Source organism: Mus musculus, chromosome 19, assembly GCF_000001635.26.
Source record: "Mus musculus strain C57BL/6J chromosome 19, GRCm38.p6 C57BL/6J".
Classification (NCBI taxonomy): domain Eukaryota; kingdom Metazoa; phylum Chordata; class Mammalia; order Rodentia; family Muridae; genus Mus; species Mus musculus.
In genome coordinates this window covers 22,502,586-22,516,476 of record NC_000085.6, presented here as the reverse complement: position 1 = coordinate 22,516,476, position 13,891 = coordinate 22,502,586, and the positions used below count along the sequence as shown (strand labels likewise).

The window sequence follows — 13,891 nt, the reverse complement described above, 5'->3', positions numbered from 1 at the left end:
CTATTGAGTGAAAACAAAAGAGTATTATTTAATGCCCCATGTCCCAGGAAATAAAGAGCTAATCCGAGCAGGCATGGCATCTGTTACCGTCTTTCATCCCAACTTTGAAAAGAAATCAGCCAGTGCGAGCAGAGATCTCTGGGTTTTGATCATGGGCAGGTGTAAGCGCTCTATATAATTAATTCTGGACTTTTCACTTGGAATACTATCCCAGTATCTGTGCTTTCTTTACAGTACTCAAAATCTTTAGCCTGAGTTCACTAACAAGAACAAAACATTAATGTCTTTTCTTAGAAAGTTCTTCTACGTTATTTTTATTTGAATGTCCCAGAGTAAGATCCATCATTAATAATTCAGAAAGAATTGAAACGATAGGTCGCTTTTGTGTAGGTACTGAACCTTTCCAGATTAAATTAGGCTTCTATGCCTCTGCCATGTATGCTGTTCTCCAGGTGAACGAAACATAAAGGCATTTTTAATTATTTTTCTTTAACAGTTCTGGAATTAGACACACTCTGTCCCCCTGGTTCCTCAGATGCAAGGAGTCAACCTCTGGGATCAGTGCTAAAAAATCCTACCTTCAGCAAGAACTAAGAAACTGCATATTTATGATACATGTTGAATATGTATCACTCTCAGCATACACGTATAAACAAGTCTCAACGAAATGATTATGTTGTAACACTGACACATGTTAATAAAAAAACATAAGCTGCCTCAAATACACTTGTCTCATAAAGTAATTGTTTTCAAGATCCAAATATAGGGATGGTCCTCCCAGGAAAACCCAACATATGTTGAGTTCTGTCTTTGATTCTCTTACCACTAAGTCCCAGAAACACCAGTGTTTCACAGGTCACCTGGCACATGGCATGGCATGGCATGTCTTTCATCACTGTTTGTTGAGTGACTAGGTCCATCTTTCTCCTACTCTGCTCATATCACGATTGCAATTAGGTCTTAAAATGTCATATTGTATGTCGTCGCCTCTTTTGTTTAGCAGAATGCATTTTATTGTATCTCAGACCCAGGCTAGATTGGTGTCATGCTCAGAATAAGTACTCAGAACATTTGTTAACGGAAAGGATGGCTGCAGCTTCCCTTTCAACTTTTTACGAACTTAGATATTCAATTGCCGGCCTCGGCCTCACCTTTCCATCAAGGAACTCAATAGCTGCTCTTGCCTAACTCAGCTAGTTGTTAATCCCTCCTGTGGTTACAGGTTGTTTCTGATCCTGGCCTCTGGGAGTTCATAGTCAATAACAACACATAAAGTGTCAGATCCAGCCTCCCTCCTATGCATGCCCCGGTCTGTGTGCTTTCTGCAGTCACTCTGCAGTTTCCGTTTACTGTCTAAGTCAGGAGAATTTCTCCTGGTTCTGTCTGTATCCTCTCTAGGTACTTTATCACACTGGTCAGGGTAGAATTTTGTCCCGCTCACTCCATTTCTTCCTGTGATTTGAGTGATTTTGCTTACTGTGTACATTACAATTTGAGACATACCCTTGGGAGGAAAGTCAAAATTGCAGACAATCATATTCTTGCCTTAAACCTGTAGGGAACAGAAAATTGGGCCCGATTTTTATGAGTGCTTCAGAAAAGCAAAACCTCACCTTGATGGCTCTGTGCAAGGAATGTCAAGATGAGTTTCTGTGAGGTATTAAATTACTCAAGAGAGTAGAAATCACTCATCCCTAATGTAGTGGAGACACAGAGTTCTCATCAGGGCCTTGAGCTACGGCTGCATTCTTGTCCGCCTTAGCCATTATGAGATGAAAGCAGATGGAAATTAGTCATTCCCTTCGAAGTCACATCCGTAAATGCTGTCTTATACAGTAGCATTGGCAGAGGGCTTCCAGTTTCAGAGGAGGTTGGAAAATGAGTCCTTCATGTGAGCACCCTGAGGCTACTGGCCTTCTTTAGCACATCCTCACCGTGTTATATTTTTCCACAGCATCCTTGCTCAAGAGTGTCAGGAATCATGAGTAAGCCCATTTCACTTCTGCTTATTATCATTAGGTCCACCCTGGCTCTGTCACACAAGGCTATTGTGACATGTCTTAATTCTCCTCCAATTGCCGTCGTTCACCCAGCAAATGGCTGCATCCATCAAAACTCTTACAGTCACAGTCAGAGAATTGAATACTCATCTTTCAGGGCATAGGAAAAGGTCTCCAACATGTATGCTGTGGATGCAATACATCCCCAAATATATATTATAAACTAACATAATTTATAGTATATGTGCTCTATGGAATGTACTGTTTTAGCATTGCTCTCTGATAGTATTCACATCTTCAAAGAGACTCTCCAGGCACAGAATATCACCCAGTTGTGTATACACTAGGTCAATGCAACCACACTCGATACAGTAAGTGTCTATGTCTTGGGGAGGGATGGCGAGCTCAAGGAGCCCAATCTATTGAGAAGGCAGGCCTGGAGGAGAATGTGAAAGAATGGACAAATACAAAGTCCATTGGAAGTGATTCACAATGTTAATTTCTACCCATTTCGTCATTATAAGTAAGGTGAGCTCATCTACATACACAAACTCTCTGACATGCTATGATGGAAAAGAGTATAGCTTGCTCAGAGATTCAGAGGCCTAGATTAAAATCCCATTCACACCACTTTCCAGTTGTGTGAGGCTGGGAAACCTATCCGTCCCGTTTCCTCTTTAGATAATCACTCTCCAGCTTTGCAAAATGACACTTTGACTATAAGTGGACTGTATATTTCAATTGTAGTTTAGAGAGTAGTGATTATTCTGTTTTTTTCTCTCTCTCCCTCTCCCCCCACCCACTAACTTGAACATGCATGCTTACAGGCACACATGTATGTGTGCATGTTAGTAATAACTTTCCATGTGAAATTAAATTAAATACTAACTGGACCTGGAACACAGACTGTGCCCCAAAAGCCTTATCAGTTGTATTCAGTAAGGTGCCTTTTTTTGTATCCTGCACATAGGAGGAAATAACATACACATGGGATGCTAAAGAGCAACTATGGTTTTCCATATTCTTCCACTAGTGTAGAGCAAAGTTCAGTGCTTGAGGCACAAGAAGTACTCAACTAATATTCCTGTACATGAATATTTGTTTTTTGAGACTCATGTAGGCCTCAGCCATACCTCAGTAATAGAAAATTTAAAATCATACATAGAGAAGAACAACTGTCCCACTAAAAAGGACAAAGACAGGATATGGTGCCATTTCTAGGAATGGAAGTGTCCTAACTAATCCTAAAGGTTTTTGGCATGTCAGTCAAATAAACAAACAAACAAACAAACAAACAAACAAACAAAACAGCAGCAAAGCAGGGTTTGGGAGAGGGAAAAGAAATAGAGAACCAAGAACTTGTCCAAGGTTCCTGATGCATAATCACCATTGCATAACCATCTAATAGGAAACTTGTATTTTATTTGATGCATTTAGTTTCCCACAATAAAAAAGGTGTCTTAATCTACCACCTATTGGCAAGAAGTACCACTTTCTAAATGTGTAACCAAGTATATCCACAGAGAATGTGAGCTGGATTTGACCTAAAAATGCCTTTTTGTGCTGTAGCTTCCATTGGCACTAGAACACACTAAGCAAGGTGCCAAGAGAAGGAAAGAAACCACACAGTGTTTCCCAGCTATGACACCTATGAACCTCGACAATTACCAGCATGGCACGATATGCATAAAAGGAGCAACAAGTGCCCTTCACATATTGGTGTTGATCAACAGCTGTCTAGTTGGACTTGAAGATCATTTCACAGGAAAATATCACAAGTAGTGGAATCCTAGCCAGTTGACTAGGTCAGAAAGGTCATGAAGATTAGAAAAGAATCTACTATGGTCCATTTGCTAGACCAGCATAATATCTTACTATATTCTAAACCTTACTCTTATGCTCACAGAAATATGCACCTACCACCGCTCCTCAGAGAAGCCTTTCTACAGCAAATGGAGATCATCAGAGAAAACCACAACTGGACACAATGTAGAGATCAAAAGATCAGAGAAAGCCCAGACACAATGGATACATTTACATTACAGCTCCTGCATCTTTGACTCAAGGAACACCAGGAAACATCCAGAAAGAGGGACAGAATGACTGTAAGGGCCACAATACAAGGAAGTCTACTGAGAAACAGTCTCACCTAAGAATGGCTGCATAAACAATAGTGGCACTATTGGAGGACATGTTAATGTGAAGGGGGGATATTAAGGGGGGGGTCCCACTCCTGGAAAAGAAATTGAAAGCAATGGGATATGGAGAATTAGCCTCTCCCAGGAATGAGCCTATTCTTAGATGTCCAATGCAGAGCGGTTAGTCTTGAATTCATATATACACAGAAAATAAAAATCGTAACTAGTATCTATCTATCGATCTATCTATCTATCTATCTATCTATCTATCTATCTATTTATCTATCTAGTATCAATCTGAGAGTGAAGGGCATGGAAGAATTCAGCTTAGGGTAACTGGGAGGAAGAGGAACTGGAGAGAGGAAAGGGAGGGAGAAAGTGGTGTAATTCTATTTGAATTAAAAAAGTAATAAAAATTAAAAAACTATTTTGACTATCCTCTTTCCACCATAAGATTTTCTATGAACAAAATTATGCTATGAAAGTCTAGTATACTGATCATCGTGGACTCTGAGTTTTTCACTGGTTTAAACATTTTCAACCTGTTTTTGAGCATTCGTTTCAGTACTCAAGAATGTGTTTAAATGCTTAGTAGTTCACCAGATCCATTAACAAAATTCATTAAAACCAATTTATCTAATTTAAACACTGTGATGAGGCCAAAACAATTCTCCTCCACTTTAAAGAAGGAAGCTGAAGTTATTGAGCGAGCCTGTACCCAAGGACACCAGGAGGCTAGGGATGGAGCTGGCACACACATGGATTCTACATCATGGCCAGTGGGATCCCCTGCAGCACACTGCTTCACCTGTACAAAAGTCTCTCCTGCTCCAGGCTCTGCTGAACCAAAAATGGAGATGAAAAGGACTGCTTTGTCTCATTTCATAGTCTTAAGAAAACTGGGTAAGGTTCCACACAATAATAGCACTGGAGAGGCTGAAACAGGAGGGAAGCTTTAGGTCAGCAAAGGCTATAGAGAAACATCCTGTCTAAAACAAAACCTGAAACACCCAAGAGTAAAATGTGCCCTGGATAGTCAGAATAATATATCCTTTCAATGTTTTTTTTCTCTATCACTATGGATTATATAGAATATAGTTGGGCTGTTCATTTTAGACTCGTCTCGAAGGTGTGGAAAGAAATTATCAATTGATTTTATACCAAATAGTTTTCAAGTCTAGCATGGACTCTACTTTTCTACTGCATCTATATTTCTTCAGTAAATATATGCCCCATATTGGGATAACCAAGTCAGAGGGGGGAAGGAAGCTTAAAGAGGGCAGTGAAATAACAAGTACACCTTGGTGTTTCTTGGTGTTTGATTCTGATTCTCTGCAGAAGGGTAAGGTTTAGGGAACAATGACATTTCATGTTAAGGATGCCACTGTGCACAAGTCCGAACCTAGGAACTGGACACTTGGGTGTGTCAAATAATCTTGACAAAAGTTATACAGCTATAAAAATGTCAGATGAATGGTTCCCATCCTGGTTGTAGGATAGGGACAGAGCTCAGTAAGCCAAGTGAGGTAAATGCAAGATAGTTTTGTGTCTTATCTGTCCCATGGTTAATGTGCACTGAAGCCTGACTGACTTCTACAACGTACTGGAACAAAACCCAAGAAATAGGTTTTATCTTAATATATATAAAAGATAGATGGTAAGCTTTGGTTTGGGAACAAATTTGCTTTAGCTAGTAGGATCATTCTAAGTTATTATGATGAGAAAGTATTCCGAGAGTGTGACCAAGTTGGTCATGAAGAGCAGAATGCTTGATTAGCTGCGTCTGTACAGGTTGTGGGGAACAGAAATAGTGGCATGGGTGTCTTAGGTTTCGTCATCCTCACATCAACAACTAAAATTAGGAAATATTTAACAATAGCTTTCACAATAAAAGTCCCATGAGCTTGCTCCCACTTTTATTCATTAGCTGAACTCCAAACCACACAATGGATCTAGGGGTGTGCAGCAGTCTCCAATGTACCATTGCTAACTGCTTCAATATTGAAGCAAAGTATACCTCACTTTCCGAGGAGAAAAGGATCCTTGACAAACAATTATTCTTCATACTAGCTAAAATAGCCATCACAAGCTAAGTGTTCTCAGCAAAAGATTTTATTACCACCAAAAATACAGCAACAAAAGTACTTTTACAGCTGTCCCAAGTGGATCGCAGCAACTCTCGCTACCAATGTTCTATATGTAGTTCCAACTACAGCAAATTATTAGACATTGTTTTAAAAGCCATTCTGTGGTGAGAAAAATGAAAAAAGAGAGAAAGAAAGAAAGAAAGAAAGAAAGAAAGAAAGAAAGAAAGAAAGAAAGAAAGAAAGGAAGGAAGGAAGGAAGGAAGGAAGGAAGGGAGAGAGAGAGAGAGAGAGAGAGAGAGAGAAAGGAAAGGAAAGGAAAGGAAAGAAAAGAAAAGAAAAGAAAAGAAAAGAAAAGGAAAGGAAAGAAAAGAAAAGAAAAGAAAAGAAAAGAAAAGAAAAGAAAAGAAAAACACTAATGTCTCTCAAGGCTGAAGTAGATGTTCAGAATCCTACTACCAGAATTGCATCTACCTGCTGAGGAAATGCAATGTTGAAGCCAGGGCATGCTGGCCTTCAGACGGCAGTGGAAGGGTGTACTGCTCACACAACTTACCTGAATCATTTATCCTCGTCTGTCTGCTGTACTCAACCTTATTTTCCAGTATCTTTTAAAAAGTACATCTATGGCATTCCAACATCAAGGGAGTTTTATATGGACAGTGCCCAAGATTGAAAGGATTCATTATTTAATGTATAAATAAGTGGTCCTAAGCCATTAAAAATCTCTTTAATATACCACCTGACCTGGAAAAGACCCTCCTTTCTCTATGTATGCTATGTGTATTCTATCTCTCTCTGTCTCTCAGTCTCTCTGTCTGTTTGTCTCTGTCTGTCTGTCTCTCTGTCACTCTGTCTCTCTCTGTCTCTCTCTGTCTCTGTCTCTCTCTGTCTCTCTCTGTCTCTGTCTCTCTCTCTGTCTCTCTCTCTCTCTCTCTGTAGGTGTATGTGTGCTCGAGTGTAACAACAAAGTCTTGGGGGAAGGGAAGAATATAACCAAAATATATGTAAAATTGAAGGTTGTTTTACATAATAAAAATATATAAAAATAAATAAAGGAAGGTCATGAGCTCAAAAGGTTGGGAGGTGGCCGGACACATGTACATATGAAGGATTAAGGGGAAGAAAGAGAAAGAAGGAAATTATTGAATTATTATATTTTAAATTAAATTTTAAAAAATATATAAAAGGAACATTAAACTAACATGACTGAAGAATTCAGACTAGTAAAATGGAAGGATTAATTAATATGTTCTACAAAGCATTCATGAGCATGAATTAACGTTGACTATGTGACTCTGATCCTGAAGACATAGCACACAAATATGGACAATTAGATGAAGACAAAGAGTATTCACATTATCTTGTGGATTGTTTCTGGCTGCTTTGCCGTAGGTGCTGAGTAATGGCAAAAGGAGAAGCTCTCATGGCAATGCCACAGAATGTAACCATTAATAGCCAGATGTTGTTTTGCACAGAGATCCATTGCTTGAGATAATCAGTCTCTGAGAAAAATGCATATTTCCTTTCCAGGCTTGGAATTTCCAATCTAAGATTAAGTGGACTTGTTCCTTAATGATGGATTGCTCAGATGACAATGACAGACAGACAGTATGGTGAAATAACATGCTCATCTTATGGGCAGAAGACAAGAAAAGAGGAAGGATCTAGTGTACCTCAGGTGAAGGCACATCTTTAGTGACTTGAGGTTCTCCCACAAGTGTCTATGCCCTGAAGGTCCAGGGTATTTTCAAATAGTAAACCATGGGGAACAATTAAAGACTCATAGATTCTTATGGAATGTTCATCAATCAGACTATTGAACATTCTATTTGGAGATAAGGTTTCATAGTAGCAAACACGTTAAAGGTAAGTCATGAATGTAGGCCCTATTCTAATACTACTGGTAGTCTTACAAAAGGAAACTGAGGCACACACTGGCACAGAAGGAAGACATTGTAAAGACAGAGGGAGAAAATAACCATATACAAGCTACAAAGAAATGACTTAGAAGAAACCAAAGTTACTGATATCTCCATCTCAGAGTTCTGGCTTCCGGGCTGGTAAGAAAATAAAGCTGTATTTTGGGTTAACTGCCCATTGTACTTTCTTACGGAATCTCAAGCTAGCTAATCAACATTGCACGACTGGCTAATGGCTTGACTCTTAATGTGTATCTCTGTGGAGTAAGTTGAGAGAAGAGTAAAAGTCAAAGCCTTGGGGTGCCAGGTTAGTGGTAGGGCACAGATGTTCTCCCCATATTGAGATGCAGTCTACAGAGTCTTTTTCATTTTATAACATCTTCAGACACCTCAAAATTTGCCCCAAACACTGTGGACACAGTTTCCCATTACCTTCTTAGTGTTTCTTTTTCTAGTGTTCCTATGATGGACCATTCCTTCTCTGCATTTTTAACTGAAACACTCAAAGCAGTTTTTGAATCATTGAGTCTACTTATGTAAAGGGTCTCTCCTGGATGATGACATCAACCACTATCTTTTTTTACTCTGCTTCTATAGGTAAAGATGGTCTCAGGTATTTAAGAGCCAGCTCTAAGCAGGGCTAACACTCTTGTGGATTTAAGTAGAGTTTTCTGTCCTTACATCTTATAGATTCTCCTTGAACACTAAAAGCAATAATTTCTACACGGAAAGTACCCTAGATATGCCTGGCACTTTATATTATCAGCTGCATGCTCAAACTGACATGTCTTAAAGGTTATAAAACATTGGTAATATTTGTTACTGTTTTCACAGGTAAGAAAAATCTTAAGAAACCCCAGTGGGGCTGAAATTTTAATCACCCTGATCTAGAACCCAAAATTCATGTCCTGTTCCTACCTTTACTATTTGTGGTACAATTTACTTAATACTTCTTTTTACTCAACTCAGATCTCCACATTTGTATTGTTTTCAATGAAATGCAGTTGTGCATTTGATATAACAATTGGACTTTAAATGCATAAGCATTCTGATGGGTGCAAAGGTGTTCTGAGGAGAGATACTGACTCTCCCACAGCTATCATACTATGAAAACAAAGGTTCTGAAGGAATTAGAATTTATACAGAAATCTCATGCTGGGAAGAGGAAGAGGCTGAAGACTGGTGTCTGCCAGAAAAGACACCTAATATTCCAGGAGGAAAGTTACACATTTCTGGCAACCTCTCCAACCACCTTGCAGGACAGGCTGGAGCAGAGCTGATTCCTGATACTCAGGACCACACTTTGACCAGGACTGCTTTGTTACGCATACCTCTTACACTCTAAGTCTAACCCTCATGCCAAGACCCCGAAGGTGGACTTGGTGGGTCACTAGACTTTTTTGTACTGCCTAATGTGACCACATCTCCTTTTTCTGCCTTCCACTATTAGCTTATGTCTTGTAACTGGCCAATCAAAAATGTGTGGCTGAGCCCATCTGTTGGGGCAGTCAGGATCCAGGTTTTAACCATAAAAACTTGAGTGCTGAATGTATATTAAAATAACATTTTGTATCTCCTATTGCAAAAATATGCATTAAAATAAATAACTATTCTTATTTAATATATAAGTAGTCATTCAAGAAACAGCTGACATTATCTTGTGTCCCTTGTGACCTGGACACTGTTTTCTGAGACACCCTAGTCAGAGATGGTGCCGCTTTAACAACACAATGAACCAGGGTATCGCCTAGCACAGCAAATCTCGATGTTGTCCCAGATAATGCGTGATCAATCCAGTTGTACAGCTTCCTGGTACTCACTTACTATCTACTGATGAGGGTTGCAGGTTTTGACTACTTCTGAAATGGCACAGTCCATTCTCTCTCTCTTTTTCTGCTGAGTCTTCAGCTGTTCAAAATCTCTTGATATTAACAGAATTGGGAAGCCATACTAACCACAGAGGTGACACAGCTGCACAGATGAGTTGAGCTGACCACACAGAATAATCAAGTGGCTGCAGAGCTTAGAGAGGTCGGTCCGTTGACATGCATAGTGGACAGATTTTAGAAAGAGACACAAGGATTTCCTTCTTGGATTCTGTTTTTCAGCATCCTTATAAAATCTCTCCCTTCAGCTTAGAGTTTTTTTTGGTTCCAGGTATCTTTGCCTAGAGTTTCTCAAGCAGGTCCCTTGTTTGCTTGTGTGAACAAGTTGGGGTGACCTGGATATTTCTATATAGTCAATAAAACCCTCAGGTTACCTCCATAATAAACTAGTGTCCAGATCAAAGGAGCAATGTCTCCCAGTGCTGGATTGCCCTCACAGCAGACATTTAGTTTTGACTCCAGTAGTTTAAGGCTCTTACATGTAACTGGTAATGCTAAGTTGGAACAGTAAACTTGCCACTGTTATGAAGATATTTTTGTAGATCTTATTCATTTCAATATCAGTTGACTTTAAATTTTATCCTCTAGAGTGTAAGTATGTCTCAGCCAGTAAAGAGAAGGACCCCAAAGCAAAAAATGAGCTTACCTAAGAGGAAGAAATGTTTGCCTCAATTCCATCTCCTGTCTGATTTCCCAACCGGTTCTATAAATTATGGACCTCCCAGTCCTCATTAGAGCCAATGTCTTATATTTCCTTATATGTCCACACACTACACAAATATACAGGATTGGTGTTGATTCTTGAAGCACCTGAACATGCTGTGAAAATGTAGTATACATACAGGAAGGCAGCCAAGATTCCCAGGAGTCTGAAAACCAGGGGCAGGGGAATCCCTCATCTGTAGTAAATGTGACAATTAGTTGGAAGTGATATTTAGCTAGAAGGAATAGGAAGAGAGAGGTCTAAGTGTGACTTCATAGCTGTCCTGACTCATTTGCTGTTGTCCAAAGAAATAGAACAGTATTCTAATGGTAGATGTTATAGTGGGCAGGTTTGGGATGGTTGAAGGCTAAGAGATGGCTTATCCCAAGCACCGAGTTGATTTCCACTTGACCAGTTTTCAATTAGAACTGTACTATGAAGTTAGAATAAGGAGTCCTTGATTGAGTAAGGAAAAAAGAAAAAAAAAAACAAACAAACAAAAATTAGGGTGGTCTTGAAGCCTTTCCTGAGTCTGGCAGAGCCAAAACAGCAACTTTCATTTATTGGGTATAAGCGTGTACTGGGCATCTGCTCAGTGTTTTGCATGTTTGATTTCAACTTTATCTTTCCAATCCTTGAGAAGGGTGTTTGCATGCTTGCTTACAAAGAAGAACATCATGAAAGTTTGATAGCTGGTCCAATATAATTCATAAAGTCGTAGTAATAGACTTCAAGACAAGACCTGCCTGACCCTTCAGGTTCCCTGTAGTTCTTATGATAGAGAGCAAGTCCATGCCACAAAGGTCTACTTTCCTATCATAGTAAAATTCAAAATTCAAGCATGAGCCACCAGCTTATGCATTTGGTCCTTAACATAGTTATCCAAATTATATCTTTCATTTTTAATCTAAAACAGAAAATGCATCCGAACAAGGCAAGGCCTGACTTGTCAAAAGATTCAAAGTGTAAATTATTTATTCTTCCCTTAAACAAATACTGGTGGACTACATACATTCCTTATCGTGGAACACAGCTACAGACAGGGTGGGCATGGTCCATGCCTTACCCAGAAACTTATTCCCCAGCTATGAAACCAAATACTAAATTGAAATGTATCTATAAGTATTCAAAGACAAATTGTCACCAATGTAGAGGGGAAAGAATAGAGTACTCCTAGAGTATTGTGTGAGTCCTTCTTTCTTCTAAGATGGACAAGGCATCTTTCAGGAGGATGCTGCAGGGTGAAGGATGAAGGATGTTTAGTAGGGACAGGGAACAACATGACTTTGAAGCTGTAAGACACTGGAATCCTAGAACTGATCAGACCTAGTGGCTGCCTTGTGAAGAAAAGCAACAGAGGCTCAGAGGCATGAGATGCAGTTAAAGAGGAAGAGCAAGGCCACCTCCTACAGAGCCATAGAGAACATGTAATCTTTGAAAATGGTGAATAAGAGGTGAAGATAAATTGGAAACTCAAGACAGCACAACCGTAAGTTTGCAGATAGAATCATACCTGGACCTTGGTTCTGTATGAGAAGGTTATTCATAACAGGCCTAAGATGATTAGCGTCAGAAAGTTTCTCTCTGCAAGGCTGGCACAGGACTGATATCAGAAAACCCAGACACTTGTAGGTTCCCACCATTTCCAGAATAAGCAAGGCAGTGTGAGGTTTCCTGAGCTGTGAAACAAAATGGTTTAAGCTGAACACACACCTGTCTTCCAGGAGTCTGGAATTTTAAGGCAGCAGGCAGAGGCTGACGATATGAGCATTCCCCAACAGAAATCACGCGGTGCTGAGCCTTTTGAGATATTCCCAGGGAACACTTCACAAAAACTGTCCTCTGTTGCTGGGGGGATGAAGACAACCGGGGGACTTCTTGGAAGCTTCCGGTTTCCATGAGTGTCTAACCAATGTGATTTTTTTTTTCTTTTCGCTCGTTTTACTTTGTGTCCTTTCTCTATAATTAACCTTGGCTGTGCACATGGTTATATGAGCCCAGCTAGTCCCAACAAACTACTCAGTCTGGTGGAAAACAGTCTTGGAGACTCTTGGCACAGGAAACATGACTCTTCTGACCTAGAAGTCCACAGAGAGACCATAAAATTCAAGCCTCCTGGTTGATCGTAGAAGGGCTTTCGGGGTGGGGCTGGAACAGCTTGCTGCACCTGGGAAATTGAGCCTCTGCATTTGCTTTACTACGGTAAGTTCTGCAAATATCTACATAGATCCACAGCTGGGTAATCAAAATTTAAAGACATTCACCAACTTCCAATGAAGACTCATAATAAATATTAAACAGCCACCTGCAATCCCCAGTGCCACTGGCCTAGATTTTCCAGGAACATGCTATGTTACCTTCGGGAGATCAGACAGTTCATGTCAAAGCTCTCTAAAGTTCTAACCTATCTGCCCTTATTAGAATTCAGGATGCACCAATAGTACAATAAAGGTGAACTTCTGGCTATTTTAATTTTATGTCCTTATACTAAGTCAGCCAATCTTATGGTTTAATGTCCTCTTTTTATGGATATAATTTGTTGTAACAGATGAAGAAAAACATGTCATACCTTTGCGTTTTATTGGGTTAATTGCAAAAATTATCAATAGAAAAAACATACTAGAAATATATCCCAAAAACACATTTCAAAAAATATAGGAGATTTCACTGTAGCCAGTTGACCAATGCTTAGAGTCACTGACTTTGTTTCCTAAATAACATTTATTTCTTTGTGTAGATGAAGATTTGATTGTTTCATTCATTCTTTTCAAGAAAAGAATTATGGCCATAAAACATTGATGAAATGAGGCACTGGCATAGAAAACTATCTTGCTTTGGGAAGTAACAACCAAGCAGCAGAGCTGCTTCCTGTCTGTATAATCCAGCTGCTTTGGTTCCAACATCAAAGATCTGAATTTATCTCAAAACCCACTCCCCTTACCATAAGGTGCTTGTCATCTGAAATAGCCTTTGGTAGTGAGGAGTAGTCCTATCTAGTTGTATTGCAATACTGAAAAGATAAGGCTAGGTGTTAAACAGCAGATACAAACTACAATTATAAGGTCTTAAAAGACAGAAACGTTCTTTGTACAAGCTTGCACTCCCACCAACAATGGAGGAGTGTTCCTCTCTCTTCACATCCTCGCCAGCATCTGCTG

The 13,891-nt window shown here is 39.6% G+C and overlaps 1 protein-coding gene and 1 long non-coding RNA gene across 40 annotated transcripts in view; both read right to left on the bottom strand.

The window, feature by feature from the left end:
* Trpm3 (transient receptor potential cation channel, subfamily M, member 3) overlaps window positions 1-13,891 on the bottom strand; it is an 857,614-nt gene that overhangs the window by 478,934 nt on the left and 364,789 nt on the right. The gene's annotated exons all lie outside the window — the stretch shown is intronic.
* Gm33649 overlaps window positions 1-13,891 on the bottom strand; it is a 71,640-nt gene that overhangs the window by 30,621 nt on the left and 27,128 nt on the right. The window contains exon 1 of the long non-coding RNA XR_386608.4: window positions 1,614-13,891. This exon is cut by the window's right edge and continues 27,128 nt beyond it. This is a non-coding gene — a long non-coding RNA (predicted gene, 33649). The remainder of the gene's footprint in view (window positions 1-1,613) is intronic.